General features: G+C 40.6%; 1 protein-coding gene across 1 annotated transcript in view; it reads left to right on the forward strand.

Annotated features, from left to right (window-relative positions):
* LOC132511322 (phosphatidylcholine transfer protein) overlaps window positions 1-14,989 on the forward strand; it is a 112,933-nt gene that overhangs the window by 77,838 nt on the left and 20,106 nt on the right. The gene's annotated exons all lie outside the window — the stretch shown is intronic.

Here is a 14,989-nt window from a genome sequence, read left to right on the forward strand (position 1 = left end):
ATTTTATTCTTTTTGTAGCAGTGGTAAATGGGAGTGTTTCCTTAATTTCTCTTTCAGCTTTTTTGTCATTAGTGTATAGGAGTGCAAGAGATTTCTGGGCATTAATTTTGTATCCTGCAACTTTATCAAATTCATTGATTAGCTCTAGTAGTTTTCTGGTGGCATCTTTAGGATTCTCTATGTATAGTATAATGTCATCTGCAAACAGTGACAGTTTTACTTCTTCTTTTCTGATTTGTATTCCTTTTATTTCTTTTTCTTCTCTGATTGCTGTGGCTAGGACTTCCAAAACTGTGTTGAATAATAGTGGTGAGAGTGGACATTCTTGTCTTGCTCCTGATCTTAGAGGAAATGCTTTCAGTTTTTCACCATTGAGAATGATGTTTGCTGTGGATTTGTCATATATGGCCTTTATTATGTTGAGGTAGGATTGCTCTATGCCCACTTTCTGGAGAGTTTTTATAATAAATGGGTGTTGCATTTTGTCAAAAGCTTTGTCAAAAGCTTTCTGCATCTATTGAGATGATCATATGATTTTTCTTATTCAATTTGTTAATATAGTGTTTCACATTGTTTGATTTGTGTATATTGAAGAATCCTTGCATCCCTGGAATAAATTCCACTTGATCATGGTGTATGATCCTTTTAATGTATTGTTGGATTCTGTTTGCTAATATTTTGTTGAGGATTTTTGCATCTATGTTCATCAGTGATATTCACCTGTAGCTTTCTTTCTTTGTGACATGTTAGTCTGGTTTTGGTATCAGGGTGATGGTGGCCTCATAGATTGAATTTGGAAGTGTTCCTTCCTCCACAATTTTTTGGAAGAGTTTGAGAAGGATGGATGTTAGCTCTTCTCTAAATGTTTGATAGAATTCACCTGTGAAGCCATCTGGTCCTGGAATTTTGTTTGTTGGAAAATTTTTAATCACAGTTTCAATTTCATTACTTGTGATTGGTCTGTTCATATTTTCTATATTCCTGATTCAGTCTTGGAAGGTTATACCTTTCTAAGAATTTTTCCATTTCTTCCAGGTTGTCCATTTTATTGGCATAGAGTTGCCTGTAGTAGTCTCTCAGGATGCTTTGTATTTCTGTGGTGTCTGTTGTAACTTCTCCTTTTTCATTTCTAATTTTATTGATTTGAGTCTTCTCCCTCTTTTTCTTGATGAGTCTGGCTAATGGTTTATCAATTTTGTGTTATCTTCTCAAAGAACCAGCTTTTAGTTTTATTGATCTTTGCTATTGTGTTCTTTGTTTCTATTTCATTTATTTCTGTTCTGATCTTTATGATTTCTTTCCTTCTCCTAACTTTGGGTTTTGTTTTTTTCTACTCTGTCATATAGTCATGACTTCCATTAAAAATAAGACAGCTGTTAGAAAGGAGAAGGGAGAAGTAAAACAATAAGGTAAAAAGAACTTTTAAAGATGCGCTTTCATTCAAGTTATGAAAACCAAAGGTGAAGAAACTCACCAACAAGCTGAGGAGCAGCTCTGCACTCTGCAGCCTTGGAGTGGCCCAGCAGCTACTCCCAGGGGAGGGCAACTCTGCCTGCACCAGCAGCCTTGCCAAGGCTGGCCAAGGGGGAGGGAAAGAAATGCCTCATATTCCTTTGTCTGTGTTTAGTCACTGACTCGGGAAGTAGGTCTGTGTCACTCAGCTAGTAGCATCATTACCTTTGTCTGGGAGTCCAAGAGTTCAGGTCCCACCCCAGAATCTTGGCAGCTTCCCGGAGGCAATACTTGCCTTGTCATGGAAGGTAGATGGAGGCATGCACTGGAAAAGGAAACTCTTTCTCCTTGGTTCTTCCAGGGAAACAGAGATCAGTGGAGCAGGAGTGACACCACGTCACTCAGTTTAGTTTGACCCACGAACTCCAAAGAACTCCAGTATGAAACCTGCACAACTATAACCCAGTTGCAGGCACTTCCAAGAGGAGAGGAATGATTGGGTTCCCTGCCCCACCATCTCCTTAACTCAGCACTCAGCTCAGCCTTTCTTCCCACCACAAGAATGTAAGGACAAGAATAGCACAAAACAGTAGAGGGTCCTCATTGCAAGAGTGAAGAAGCAGAGGTTCACAGGTACAGAGTACACCAAACCTGGAACTCAGGGTTACATTCGTGAAGTATAATCTCTTGATGAACTTTTTATTTAAAATGCTTATACACAGCACTGCTTGACAGTTTATATTACCCACAAAAGCAATTTATCACTTATAATATTTATAGTTAGTGTAAAAGTTTAAAAAGTATTATCACATTTGAAATTACTTGGAATTATTTATATTAAATACAGCTGTTAATTTTGCTTTTGACTAAATATTGGAAATTGGAGAACAAACAAAACTGGTGGCAAGAGGGTATATGTAGAAGGTGGTGATGGATCTTTTTAAATAAAATAAACCCATCCCAATAAAAAAATAAATCCCTTAAGCATGTAATACAATTTCTTCTTCTTCCTAAAGAATTTCTGTGACAGCCTACATGGCCCAAAATATAGGTTTTGGTTGTTTGTTGGGGGGGGGCAATATTTAGACATATAAGTTGCTTCAGCTCTAGTTCTTATTGATTTATTTTGTGGACAGACTTGATTTCAGAGCCCTTTGCCCCAGGAGCATGGGAACCTGAGTGGGGGTGGGAATGGTGCTTTTCTGGAGAACTTGTCTTTAGGATGGATAGGCTAAGGTAACAGGAGACACCTCTCAGCTGAAGGAATTACCCTCCCTCCTTTAAAGAAGACACTGTACTTGCGACCAGCTGTCCAGGGGGTAGGACCTGCATTAGGAGCCCACCGACCCCGCCGAGAGTCTCAGGTCTGGTATTTCTGTACCCATGACATCCTTCACCATCTCCTCATGGGTTTCATCTCTAGTCAGTTATTAGAAGCTGTCTTCCTGCTCCTATAAGTCCCTCTCTCCCACCCTCCCAGACCTAAACATGTGCCGAGAGAGAGTGACAGCTCCAGATGAAAGGAAAGCCCAAGCCGGAAGGACTCTGTGCTGTGTGGCTCTCCCTCAGCCCCTGTGGTACCTGACTTTAGTTCTTCCTGCTTCCAATTGTTAACATGTTTTCTCTCTTTGTGAGGGCCAGGTTTTATGTTTTCTTTAACAGCTTTATTGAGGTGTAATTCACATACCATGCAATTTGTCCATTTGAAGTGTACAGTTCAAGGGCTTCTAGTGTATCCACAGGGTTGTGTGACCCTCACCACAATCAGGTTTAAAACATTTTATTACCCCCCAGAGAAACCCCACATCCTTTAAACCAGCACTCCCCAGTTCCCCCATCCTCCCAGCTCTAGGAAACCATTAATCTAAGTTTTGCCTCTATGGATTTGCCTGTTCTGAACATTTCATAGAAATGGAATCAATGCTCATTTAAAACTCCCACTTTTCTTCCAGAGAACCTGGCAAAAGGCTTTGAACCCAGTAGACGTTTGATTAAGGTTAAATTAGTTACTTGTATTAGGTATATTAGATTACCTGGTTTTAGGATTACTATAACCCATGGTATGGGAACCTAGATAGTCTTAGTTAAAAAGCCTCAAATGCTGTACTCAGAGTGGGCTAATGGTCTGTATATCATTACAATGTAAGGACAGCCTAAGATTCATAGCTTCCCCTAGGTCAGCTCCCACAGACATGGCCCCCTGTGCTCCCAGCCTGTTCAGCTTTACAACAGAGACGCCGTAAGCTCAGCAATTCAGGAATCGATTCCTTAGGAGACTGGCGTTCTCTCATGAGCTGGCACACCGCTCTGCCTGTTAACAGGCAATAGCACTAAAATGCACTAAAGACCATGTAATTTATTCCCAACATGCTGTTATTCTTTCCAAACATTAGCTTTGGAGCAGAACGTTTGCTAAATGTTGTCTGTGTTTCCAAAGCTTGGGGTAAAGATCATATGCAACCAATGACTGAGAAATAATTGGCCACTTTACAGTTTCCACCTCAGGTGAAGTCCCCCGTCTGAGTAAATTCCTCAGTTTACAGAATGTGAAAGCTTTAAGAAAGATGGAGCTTACAGACCACAGTATGGTCTGTTAGATAAATGACCAGGAGTAATCTTTCTTAAAACCACATCTTACAGACAGAGTTATCAGAAATATCAGAAAAGAAAAAAATACCCAGGGGTTCAGCATTCATGCTTAAATGATGATAGCATGTGTGCATTCAGCCCAAGATGTGCCCGGGCTTGGTTGGAAATTGGCGAGGACTAATACCAAGAGCCTTTGGGGGCTGTTAGGCATTGTCTTCCTGGGTTTGACCTCACAGCCTTCTCTTTGAAGAGAAAGCAAAAGGTGACTGCATTAAGGCTTTGCTCTCAGAGTTGTGATAAAGAGTCCAGAAATCTCTTCACTTGCAGCTGGCTTCTTTTCACTGAGTTAGCATTGAGTCGGAAGCAAAATGATCATTTTGCTTAATAGCTGAAGACATGAACGTCTTGTGCTTTTTAACCTAAAGACGGTCTCTGGCACTGACTCTAGATCCCTGGATGTTGAGAAGTATCTAAGAACGTTAGGGTGTTCTTACCCTGAGTTTAATGTTAGACCCATGCTTTCTTCCTTTGGATCATCATCTTTCCTGAGATCTGCCTCATGGTGACCTGATGACATTGACTTGTGTTTTTCAGAGTGGTTAGGTGATTTTACTGTTTTAAGTTCAGATTTCACAGACTTGAGCCCCATGGTTTAGGATTCAGATTCTGCACAGTGGAAGGAAACATGAAATGGTCCCAGCCCCTCATCTACCTGAATAGAGAGGTGGTTGAAATCACCTACCAGAAAGGGCATCTCTCAATAGGAGCTCATTTAAGATTAAATTAGGAATTCAAGAAACATTGGGCCTGGAACTATCCTGAGTCCTGGGAGATAGGGGAGAACTAACCATGGCTACTGCCTTCAAGGTGCTTATGATTTATTGGTGATTGATTGTGGGGGAGAAGGAGGAGAACATGAATGTGGAGAACATTATGACATAGGTGGTATGGGATATGATGGAGCACAGCCTGGGGTGAGTCAAAAACTTCCCAGGGGAAGTGATTCCTCTGTTGGGTCTTGAAGTAGGAGTAGGAGTTGGACAGGCATCTAGAAGTTCTCAATTGAGTAGAAGAGACAGGCAGAGATACAAGCCTATGAAAAAGCACAGCAATAGAGATAGCCTGACATGATTCATTGTGTCTTGGGTGGATGGGGGTGTGTTTTTTGGAAGATGGGTTGGGCAAGTTGGCAAAGATCAGAAAATAGAAGCCTTGTATTTGAAATGATACATAGTACTTTTCCTAGCTTCCTGGCTCCTCCAACATGGCAACTGTTGTCCTGAGTTCTATATTAGAAATTTTGACTCTACGCATGTCTCTCTCTTTTTCCCTAAACAGACAGATCTGTAATCAATGTGTGGCTGTGCCAACTACTATGTATGTAATCTTAGACAAATTAGCCACACAGAGCCTCTGTTTTCCTCTTCTGAAAAATGGGACCAGACTAGGAACAATATCATGGGACTATTGTATTATCAGACTCAAAAAGCACAAATTCTGGCATTAAAAAGTTCACATAAATTATTTGTGGAATCAAAATGGGCATATGAGTTAAAAGGAAACTCTACTGCCTGGAAAACAGCCTTTAGCTTTCCAAACACCAGTAGCTGCCAAAGCAGCCTAGGACACCTGGAAAGAGATAGAAAGAGGATCTGAACACTGAAGAAGAGTGACAGGAAGCCAGGGATCCAGAAACAGGAGACAGTAGGCCAGAAAAACAGATCAAAGTGGGAGGGATGCAGCTTGCCAGAACAACAGGGCATCATTAGGTCAGGAGTGCAGACAGGAGGGAGGGGGTGGCAGGTACTTGCTCATAGGGCACTTCAGGGAATGGATGCACAGCAGCCCGTGGCTTCCTCTTTCCTGATGTCATCCTGATGTCCTACCAGGTTCTGGAAAGAAACCAAAAAAAGGGGAAAAAAGGGAAAAAGAAAACAGGGGCAAAATAGAACACCTGCATTTTTGTATTAAATAATAACAATAAAATTCTTTCATGATAAATACACTCAACGAACTAGGAATGGAACTTCCTCAACCCTATAAAGACCATCCATGAACAGAAAACAGCTAACCTCATTCTTAATAATGGTAGATCCTTTCCCCCTAAGATCAAGAACCAGACAAGATTGTCTGCTATTGTCATTTCTGTTCAAAAATTGCACTGGAGTTTCTGACCAATTAGGCAAGAAAAAGAAAGAAAAGCCATCCAGATGGAAAGGAAGAAGTAAAACTATCTCTTTTTGCAGATGACATGACCTTCTATATAGAAAAACAATCTTGAAAAGAAGAAAAATTTTAGAAGATTCACAGCTTCCGATGTCAAAACTTACTACAAATCAACATTGATCAGGACAGTGAGCTATTGGCATGAGGATAATCATAGATCAACGGATCAGAATTGAGTGTCAGAAATAAACCTTTTCAGTTAAAATCAGATGATTTTCCAAATGTCCACAGAGACAAAGAGTAAGCTAGTGGTCGCCTAGGACTGGGAGGTAATGTGGAGTGACTGTAGTGGGTATTCAGTTTCTTTTGGGGGTGATAAAATGCCCTTAAATTGATTGTGGTAATGATTGCACAACTCCTTGAATATACCAAAACCCACTGAAGTGTACATTTTAAATGTATAGGTTGTATGGTATGTGAATTATATCTCAATAAAGCTGTCATAAAAAATAACAACAACAATACTCACAGCTGTCACTAACTGAGTACTTTCCAAATGCCATATGCCAGGAAGGTTTTTATTATATTTATTTACAATGAAAACACATATGTTCCAAAATGTTAAGGAACTTGCCCAAGGTCATAAAACCAGTAAGTACCATAATAGTTAGGAGTTAGGACTCTGACCCATTTTTGTCTCACTTTGAGTGTCAGGAGCTTATTAAAAGGTCTTAGGAGGATCTTGTGAGCCTTTCTGTGCTCCAAGTCCAGTGTTTACAATATGACCAACCACCAAAGAGCAGGAGTTAGTGAAACCTCTGCTTCCCAACTTTCCCACCAGGGAACAGTGGTGAGGTGTTGGGTCCCAGTTGCTGCTGGATATGGGGTGGAGAGGACTCTGTGCTCAGTTAGCTGTGTTCTCTGGCCTTCTTAGGACACATTTGTTGTAAGACTCTCTTAACTCCCCCTCAGATGTGTCACAGCTGTATTTCTGGAAGTGAGACTCTCGACCCCCCACCCCCAGCATCTGGTTTTACAGATTATGTCTGGTGTTTGAAACTGAGTCCTGTTCCTATTGGATCTGTCTGCTTCCAAGTTCCAAGATATAAAACATGAGAAGGAAGGTGTTAGGCTCATGAAGACAAAGGCTTCAAATAGTTCTGACCAAGGAAAATTTGGATGAGTTTTGGGAAAATGACTCTGAAGCAGATGGATTACATTTTGTGTTTGCGCTCAGCAATTAAGGGGAAAAGGGGGACCTGAGCCAAATGTGCTTGGGATCTTGTCAAATTCCCAATGTTGGAAAACATTTCAGGATGTTTGACTGAGCTTGGCAAAATCAGTACCTTGACCTTGCCTCTTCCTTCTTAGATAAAGGTGACCGAAAAACTTACAATGATCCAAGTCCAAGCAAAGCCACAGGCATGATAACCCTTTTGTGGGAAGTGGCACAATGGCACCTCCTGTCAATGGAAATTGCAATAGGGGCATTAACTATGAACACGGTTATGATAACGGTTTTTGAGAAAGAGAGTGAAAATCAACTGAAGTAACAGAATTTAAGTCCTAAAGGGAAGCAATGTATCCTTCCATTCCACTCTTTGTGATCAAGAGCAGAGGCTGGAAGGGGAATTGTCTTTCCATGGCTGTCCCCAATCTCTTACTCTGTGGATTCTGAAGTATTCTCAGGAATTTTTATGGCTTCATCTCATCCTTTGATTTTCCCACTGGATTCTTTAGAATCAGAGCAGAACGGGATGCTCAAGATCAGAGAGCCATCCTCTAGTTGTCAGTAAACCCAAACTCTCCATGATAGGTTGAGTGGAAGGAAGGGGAAGGCAAGGATGATGTCATGGGAACAGCTGAGCCCTTGTTGAAACACTGAAATGGGTGTGAGGCTGTCCATTTGCAGATATGCTTTCAAGTTGGTTTCTCTCATTTATTCACAGTATTTACTGAGTGTTCACTACATTCTATGCATTAGAAAGACAGCAGTAAATAAAATAGACAAAATCCCCTGTCCTCCTGGACTTCACATTCCAATGGATAAAAAACATTGTCATGGGCTTCCCTGGTGGCGCAGTGGTTGAGAGCCCACCTGCCGATGCAGGGGACACGGGTTCATGCCCTGGTCCGGGAGGATCCCACGTGCCGCGGAGCGGCTGGGCCTGTGAGCCATGGCCGCTGAGCCTGCGCGTCTGGAGCCTGTGCTCCGCATCGGGAGAGGCCACAACAGTGAGAGGCCCGTGTACCACAAAAAAAAAAAAAAAAAATATATATATATATATATATATATATATATATATATATATATATATATCATTTGGGACATATAATATTAAATTACTAAAGTTTTTAAAAGTCAGCTGCTGAGTTGGTCAAAGAGAGTTAGAACTTATTTTATTTCTCCTATAAGCAGCTCTAATACCCTGTTAGACTTTTTACCCTAGTACTACAACTATTTATTCTACTTCACTGATAAATTTTAACTTTGACCCCCACTGTTACCTCAGATGGAACATATTGTCTTTACCATTAACATAACATCTTATGCCCAAAGTTAAACTTTTGAGAAAGAGAAGCAGCTAGATGCATCTCTTAAATTTTTTCCCAGATGACTAAAAAATGGAGATTGGGAAGTGGTTACAACAATTTGGAGCTAAAGCTTCCTCCGTGGATACGTCTTTCCTTGTCCTTGTCTTCTCATCATCAGATATTCTTTATTCACTGAGAAAGCAAAATTTGAAAGTAAATATATAAAAGAGAATCTTATGAAAGAAGTACCCAGGAGCCTTGTATTTTTGCTTCAACATGAAAGGATGGTTCCCAGTCTCCCCTTCCTTTCATTTCTGCATATCAATGTCATATATGAGTTCTTTTTGGTAGGGAAACTCATTTTTAGTGGATTTCGGTCCAGGCAGTTATTAAGAGAGCTCCTGTATGGTTACCGCTGTGGACACGTTAAAATGTCCAACTTTTTCGATGCTAGATTAGCACCAGCTTTGCTTTCACTGCTTCTGAGACCCCAGCTGCTCACAGCTTCCTCTGCTGATGCTCCCCAGCTAGAGTCTCAATCCCTTCACCTACTCCAGATGGAGATGAATAATGCAGCAGGACTCCCATTCCAGGTTGGTATTATATTATCCCAGACCCAAGATTCATGACCCCGGATGACTGAGGGGCTCCCACACTGCTTGCCACTACTTAGATCTGAGATCTTCTAGCGGGACTGGTTACCAGGAGGGATGGGTAAGACTTGGTTTGCAGCTCACTTCTACCTTCTTCCCCTACATTCACCCAGTCCACAGACTAGGGCTGCAATCTTGATGCCCTCTCCTTTGTCCAATTAGTTTATACTTCTAGTTCTCTAGTCCAGATTCTATTGTAGTGACCCAGTTACTAACTTGGATATTTTCATTTTGCACAAGACCTTGGAGAGTGTGTCCACCTGGTCTGTTAGACTGGTCAGTGTCCACCAGTCTAATTCTAGCTCCACTGACTGGATGCAAGTTGTTGGTACCGACATTTCCAAAATGATGATGGAGACAGGTACAGCCCGAGCAGCAGTGGGCATGACCTGAGTTCTAGTACTCTGGAGCTGTCCCTTGTCTCCCAACTTAGTGTGCATGTTTCAAGCTAACTCCCTCTCCATCCCCCAGCTCACCTAACAATACTGTAGGAAGCAGGAGTATCCTGGAAGTTCTCTGGGACTAATCCAAGGCCCCATTAAACTCCCTCTTGGAACATCCTGGGATCCACAGTTCCAGATTCCTTGGTGTTCCCAGAGCATGGCATGGATTTCAGTCATCATCAGCCCCTTTTAATGTTTCTACATTTTTCTTTCATCCCTACCCCAGTGAGTCCTTGAAAAATCCTGACTTTGGTTGTACAAATGAATTTGGGAGTGGGATGGAGGAATTTGGAAGAGAAAGTGCAGTTAAGAAGAAGCTTGTTTAGATAACCAGATGGCTCTTACCTTGGGAAAGTTGGCTACATTCACAACTATTCCAACTACATTCCCAAATATTCCCAAGATATTTTTTAAAGTATCCTTTTTTCTTGCTTAAGAAAAATAACAATTTGGACAAGTATATGACCCGTTGTCAAGTACAGACGCTACTAGATGCTTATCTTTTCATCCAAGTCCAAACAGGATTTAAGTCTGCTAATACAAACTCTGAGAGCCCGTTCCTTATAGCTTGAGGAATGGACATTCCCTTCTTTTAAAAATTCTGTGATTCTCCAAGTCAAGTGCAAAATAAGGATGAGACAAGCTAACGGCTGCTTCTATTTTATGTTGAATAAATGCTTGTGTGACATAGAGAAGCAAAAGGAAAAAAACAAAGGTGAAATGGTTTGATGAGTTCCTAGAAAATTAAGTGTTGGATGTTACTGTCATCTAGTGATGATTTAACACCTGGTTTCCAGGGGAAGGTGAAGAGTCATCTTTTGGCTACAAAGACAGTGGCATCGCCTTACAGTCTGTCAAAGCTTCACAGGCTCTGGAATGGAAGTGACATCTGGGCAAGCTACTAAAACCAGAGGAAGGTAGTTGGTGAAAAAGTCTACTCTTTACAACTCTGAGAGCACTGCATGGCCTTATATTAAATCTTAAACCTCTGTCTATTATATTTCTGCTTTTGTTTTTAAACCATCATTGGAAAAAACCCGGCTTCTTTAAATACGACTCCACCTTCCCTAACACATTTCTCGTGTCGCCAGAGATCAAGTTCTATAGCACCCCTCCCTTTGTCTTTCCACAGCCTTGGCTCTTCCCAGAAGCATCATTAAATCTCTAATTCCAGGCACATTCCTCCTCTCTCTGTTGTACTCACATGGTACCTGGGTTGGGGGCAAAGAGGGAAGAAGGGAAATACTATGATTGTTTGCCTACCTTGTACGAGGTGCTTAACTGTCATGGTGACTTTTGCTTTAACCTCATAAGGTGAGGTCATCTCATTGTGAAAGATAAGGAAATTGAGGTTCAAAAAGTTTAGGCAACTGGCCAGAAGTCATACAGTTAACTGCAGGGGCAGAGGTGGTGTCTGAACCCAGCATGTCTGGTCTCATATTCTGGGGAGCTTTTTGTGGCTTGGTAAGCACAGCGAAACAATACTGGGAAGGACCACTGCTAATTCACTAGGTGGTATCAGCCAAGCAGCCATCTCTCTGGGCATCAGTTTCCTTCCTCATCAATGAGAAAGTTGAACTGGGTCAGAATTTCCAAAAGCATGTTCCCTGGAACATTTTCTTTCAAGATACTTCTTACGAAAAATGGTTCTGTGGCCTTAAATAACTCAGAAAATGCTGTGTACCAAGCCTGCCTGTGGTGCATGTAATGGATTGTCTTATTCAATGTCTTCCCCAACAGTTGTCTAGTTTACTACCTAAATACTTGTTTTTCCCAAATGGCTTTGCACTAGAGTCCAGACAGGATTTGGGCTGCCAATAAGATGCATTTGTGCATCAGGACCTGAGGTAAGTGGCCAGGGAGACATCCATTTAACAGGCATGGTATATGGTCACGGTGGCAACTTCCTGATTGTAGCTGGGTTCCCTTAGCAAGACAGTTCTCTGCCGTGGTTCTGAAAGTTGAAGGAATAGAACAGAAAATATTGCTACCCTTACTTAGATTTATCAGTTTTCTACATTTTGTCACTTTTGCTTCTCTAAAATTTACACAATTTTTAACTGAACGATTTGAGTGTAAATTGCAGGTATCATGCTACTTCACCTCTAAATTGAATGATTTATGCTATATTGCATGCATTACACATATATGTACATATATATATGACTCATGCATATGCACACACACATATACACACATTTTAAACATTTAAAACTTTATTGCTGAGCAGTACTTCATGGATGGATATATCACAATTTGCTTTATCAGTTCATTCACTGAAGGATATTAAGTTGTTTCCAGTTTTTGGCTATTACAAAGTAAGATGCTATAAACATTTGTGCATACATGGACAGTGCTTTTTTTTTTTTTTTTTTTCAGTACGCGGGCCTCTCACTGTTGTGGCCTCTCCCGTTGCGGAGCACAGGCTCCGGACGCGCAGGCTCAGCGGCCATGGCTCACAGGCCCAGCCGCTCTGCAGCATGTGGGTTCCTCCCGGACCGGGGCACGAACCCGTGTCCCCCGCATCAGCAGGCGGACCCTCAACCACTGCGCCACCAGGGAAGCCCGACAGTGCTATTTTTTTGTCTCTTGGGTAAATACCTAGGAATGGAATGGCTAGATTGTATTGTAGGTGTATGTTTAACTTTTTAAGAAATCGTCAAAGTTTCCCAAAGTATTTCTACCACTTGCATTCCGACCAGCAGTGCATGAGAGTTCTATTTCCTCCACATCCTTGCCAAGACTTACTTTGGTCAATCAGTTTAATTTTTACTAATTTCAGAGCATATCATATCCCATTGTGATTTTAATTTATGTTACCTTAATGGGTAAGGATACTGAGTATCTTTCATGTTTTTATTTACCACCAGTATATATTCTTTGGTGAAATTTCTGTTTAAATCTTTTGCGCATTTTTATTGGTTTGTTTGTTTTATTACTGCATTTTGAGAATTCATTCCATTAAATTTTAACATGCACAAGAGACTAAATTCATCAATATATCTTAACTACCTTCTACACAAAACTGTAACTTTGCCCTCCGCTGTTTTTGTTTTTTGCTGTTTAGAATTTTAGTTCCACTTTGTTTCCATACGTGCATTTGTCTATTCCCTCCTACCCATCCACCTTGCCTCCTACCCTCTCTGTTCTCTTCTTTGGAACTCCAGTCAGAAATGTTTTACCTTTTCAGTGTATCCTTCATGTCTCTTAATCAGTCCTTCACGTTTTCCATTTCTTTATACCTCTGAAGAATTTCCTCATAGCCACCTTCTTATTTCCTTCTTGAACTGTGGCAGGACAACTCTTTTACCTCCTCTTTCAACTTTCTAATTTTAGTGACTTACAGTTTTCACTTGTACAAGGTGGTTTTGTTCTTCTGGTTCTTTTTCAAATTCATTTATCTTTTTCTTGGTTTTCTCTTTTCTAGACCTTCTTTTACCTCTTATATTATCACAAATACATGTTGAATAATTACTCTCATATTGGTCTGTTATCTGTGATTCTTTGGTTCTGATGGTCCTGTTTGCACATCTGCTAACTCTCTGACATGGAGAGTTGTTCCCTCAGGTCTCTGTAACTCACTTTTTTGTACATGCACCTACTTGTGGGTGTTGATTTCTCTTGGATAATTGCACGTGTCCTAGTTGTGAAAGTGTCACTGGTTTTGATTCTGGCAGGGTCCCAGGCATTTCAGTGGTCCTTTGTGTTAATTTATCTCCTTATGTCTCCCATTCAGTTGCAGGTAATGTAAATTTAAATTCCATCTCTGGCATAGGCTTGGGGTGTGGTTTCTTCCAATTGCCTTTTTGTTTCTTTCTACCTAAGGCTTCGGGAAAAGCATGAGTTTCCTTGAGGGCTCCATGGTCTACAGGCTGGGGATTTTCTGGTTTCATTGGAATGGAAGGGGCAGCTCTTAGGGGATCCAGGCTCCTTGAAGAAGTCCCTGGTCCAGCTTCCCACCAGCTATGGCCCAGCACCAAATCTTTAGTCCATGTTTGAGTATTAGAACTCCAACCCAAGCCCATAGAACTTTTGTCTATTGGAATTTTAGGAAGCTCCAAATATATTATTCCTCTATTCACCACTTGCCATATTCTGCAAGTTCTTCTAGAGAGTTTTTCACAAAGGAAATAGGCTGGCCTATTATAATAGACAAGTCCTGAAGAACAGGTCTTTCTAGACCCCTTTCAAGCCCTTTTCCAGGCTTTTGCCACAAAATAAAAATTATTTCCTAATATGATTCTTTCCTTCATTAGCTGTAATAAAATAAACATGGTTGTGAATCTCAACATACCTAAATATATACACATTTACCTTCTGAGTTTAGCATACTTTTAAACACGTGTAATAAATACAATATAAACTTCCTGCCTTATATCATATCTTTCATAATGCCATTTATACTCTCATGCTTGTCTTCATTAATCAACTGCTATAAGTGATAAAGGTGCAGCTTTATCAAAGCTCACCTTTAAAATGGGATTCCTTTACAATATTTGAAAATACTTCATAGCCGATGGTTTTTGATCAAATTGTTTTTTTAAGCAATTGAATTTTAAATACATTTTTTATAAATAAGAGAGAAGCTAAAAGGCATTATAAAACTGTAGTCTCTAATCCCTGGTGCATTTAGTGTAGTGAACTACCCCATCCGTCCTCCCATCCTCATAAAACAGAACAGAACCAGCCTTGAATTGAATACAGCAGTAACTTATCTATGCTGCCAAGTCTGATCATTTTCTCTTCTTGGAAACGGGCGTAAATGCAGAGTTGGCCATCAACTTCAAGGCTTTCTTTCAAGTACAGAAGGAGAAACATTTCAGTATAGAAATGTAAAACACGTGGACATTTTAATGAGCATTTACTTTGATAGGCACTGCGCAAACACGTTCTATGTTTATTTTCTGTAGTCACCTCCTCAGTTTTAAAGTTCTGCACAATCCTTATACCATTTTACGTGTTTGAAAACATGGGTTGCCAGAGTTTACTGGCACCATGTGATGTTACACTGATTGATGTTTAAACTGTCTATTTTACTCAAACCTAAGTACAATCTGTTGGTAAGAAATATAGTAACAGCCAAGGGACTTGAAGGAAAGAAAAATGTTTGAGGTGCAAAAGATCTAAATTATGCAAGCTGCAGAAATCCTG

This window comes from Lagenorhynchus albirostris, chromosome 20, assembly GCF_949774975.1.
Source record: "Lagenorhynchus albirostris chromosome 20, mLagAlb1.1, whole genome shotgun sequence".
In the NCBI taxonomy this organism is placed as follows: domain Eukaryota; kingdom Metazoa; phylum Chordata; class Mammalia; order Artiodactyla; family Delphinidae; genus Lagenorhynchus; species Lagenorhynchus albirostris.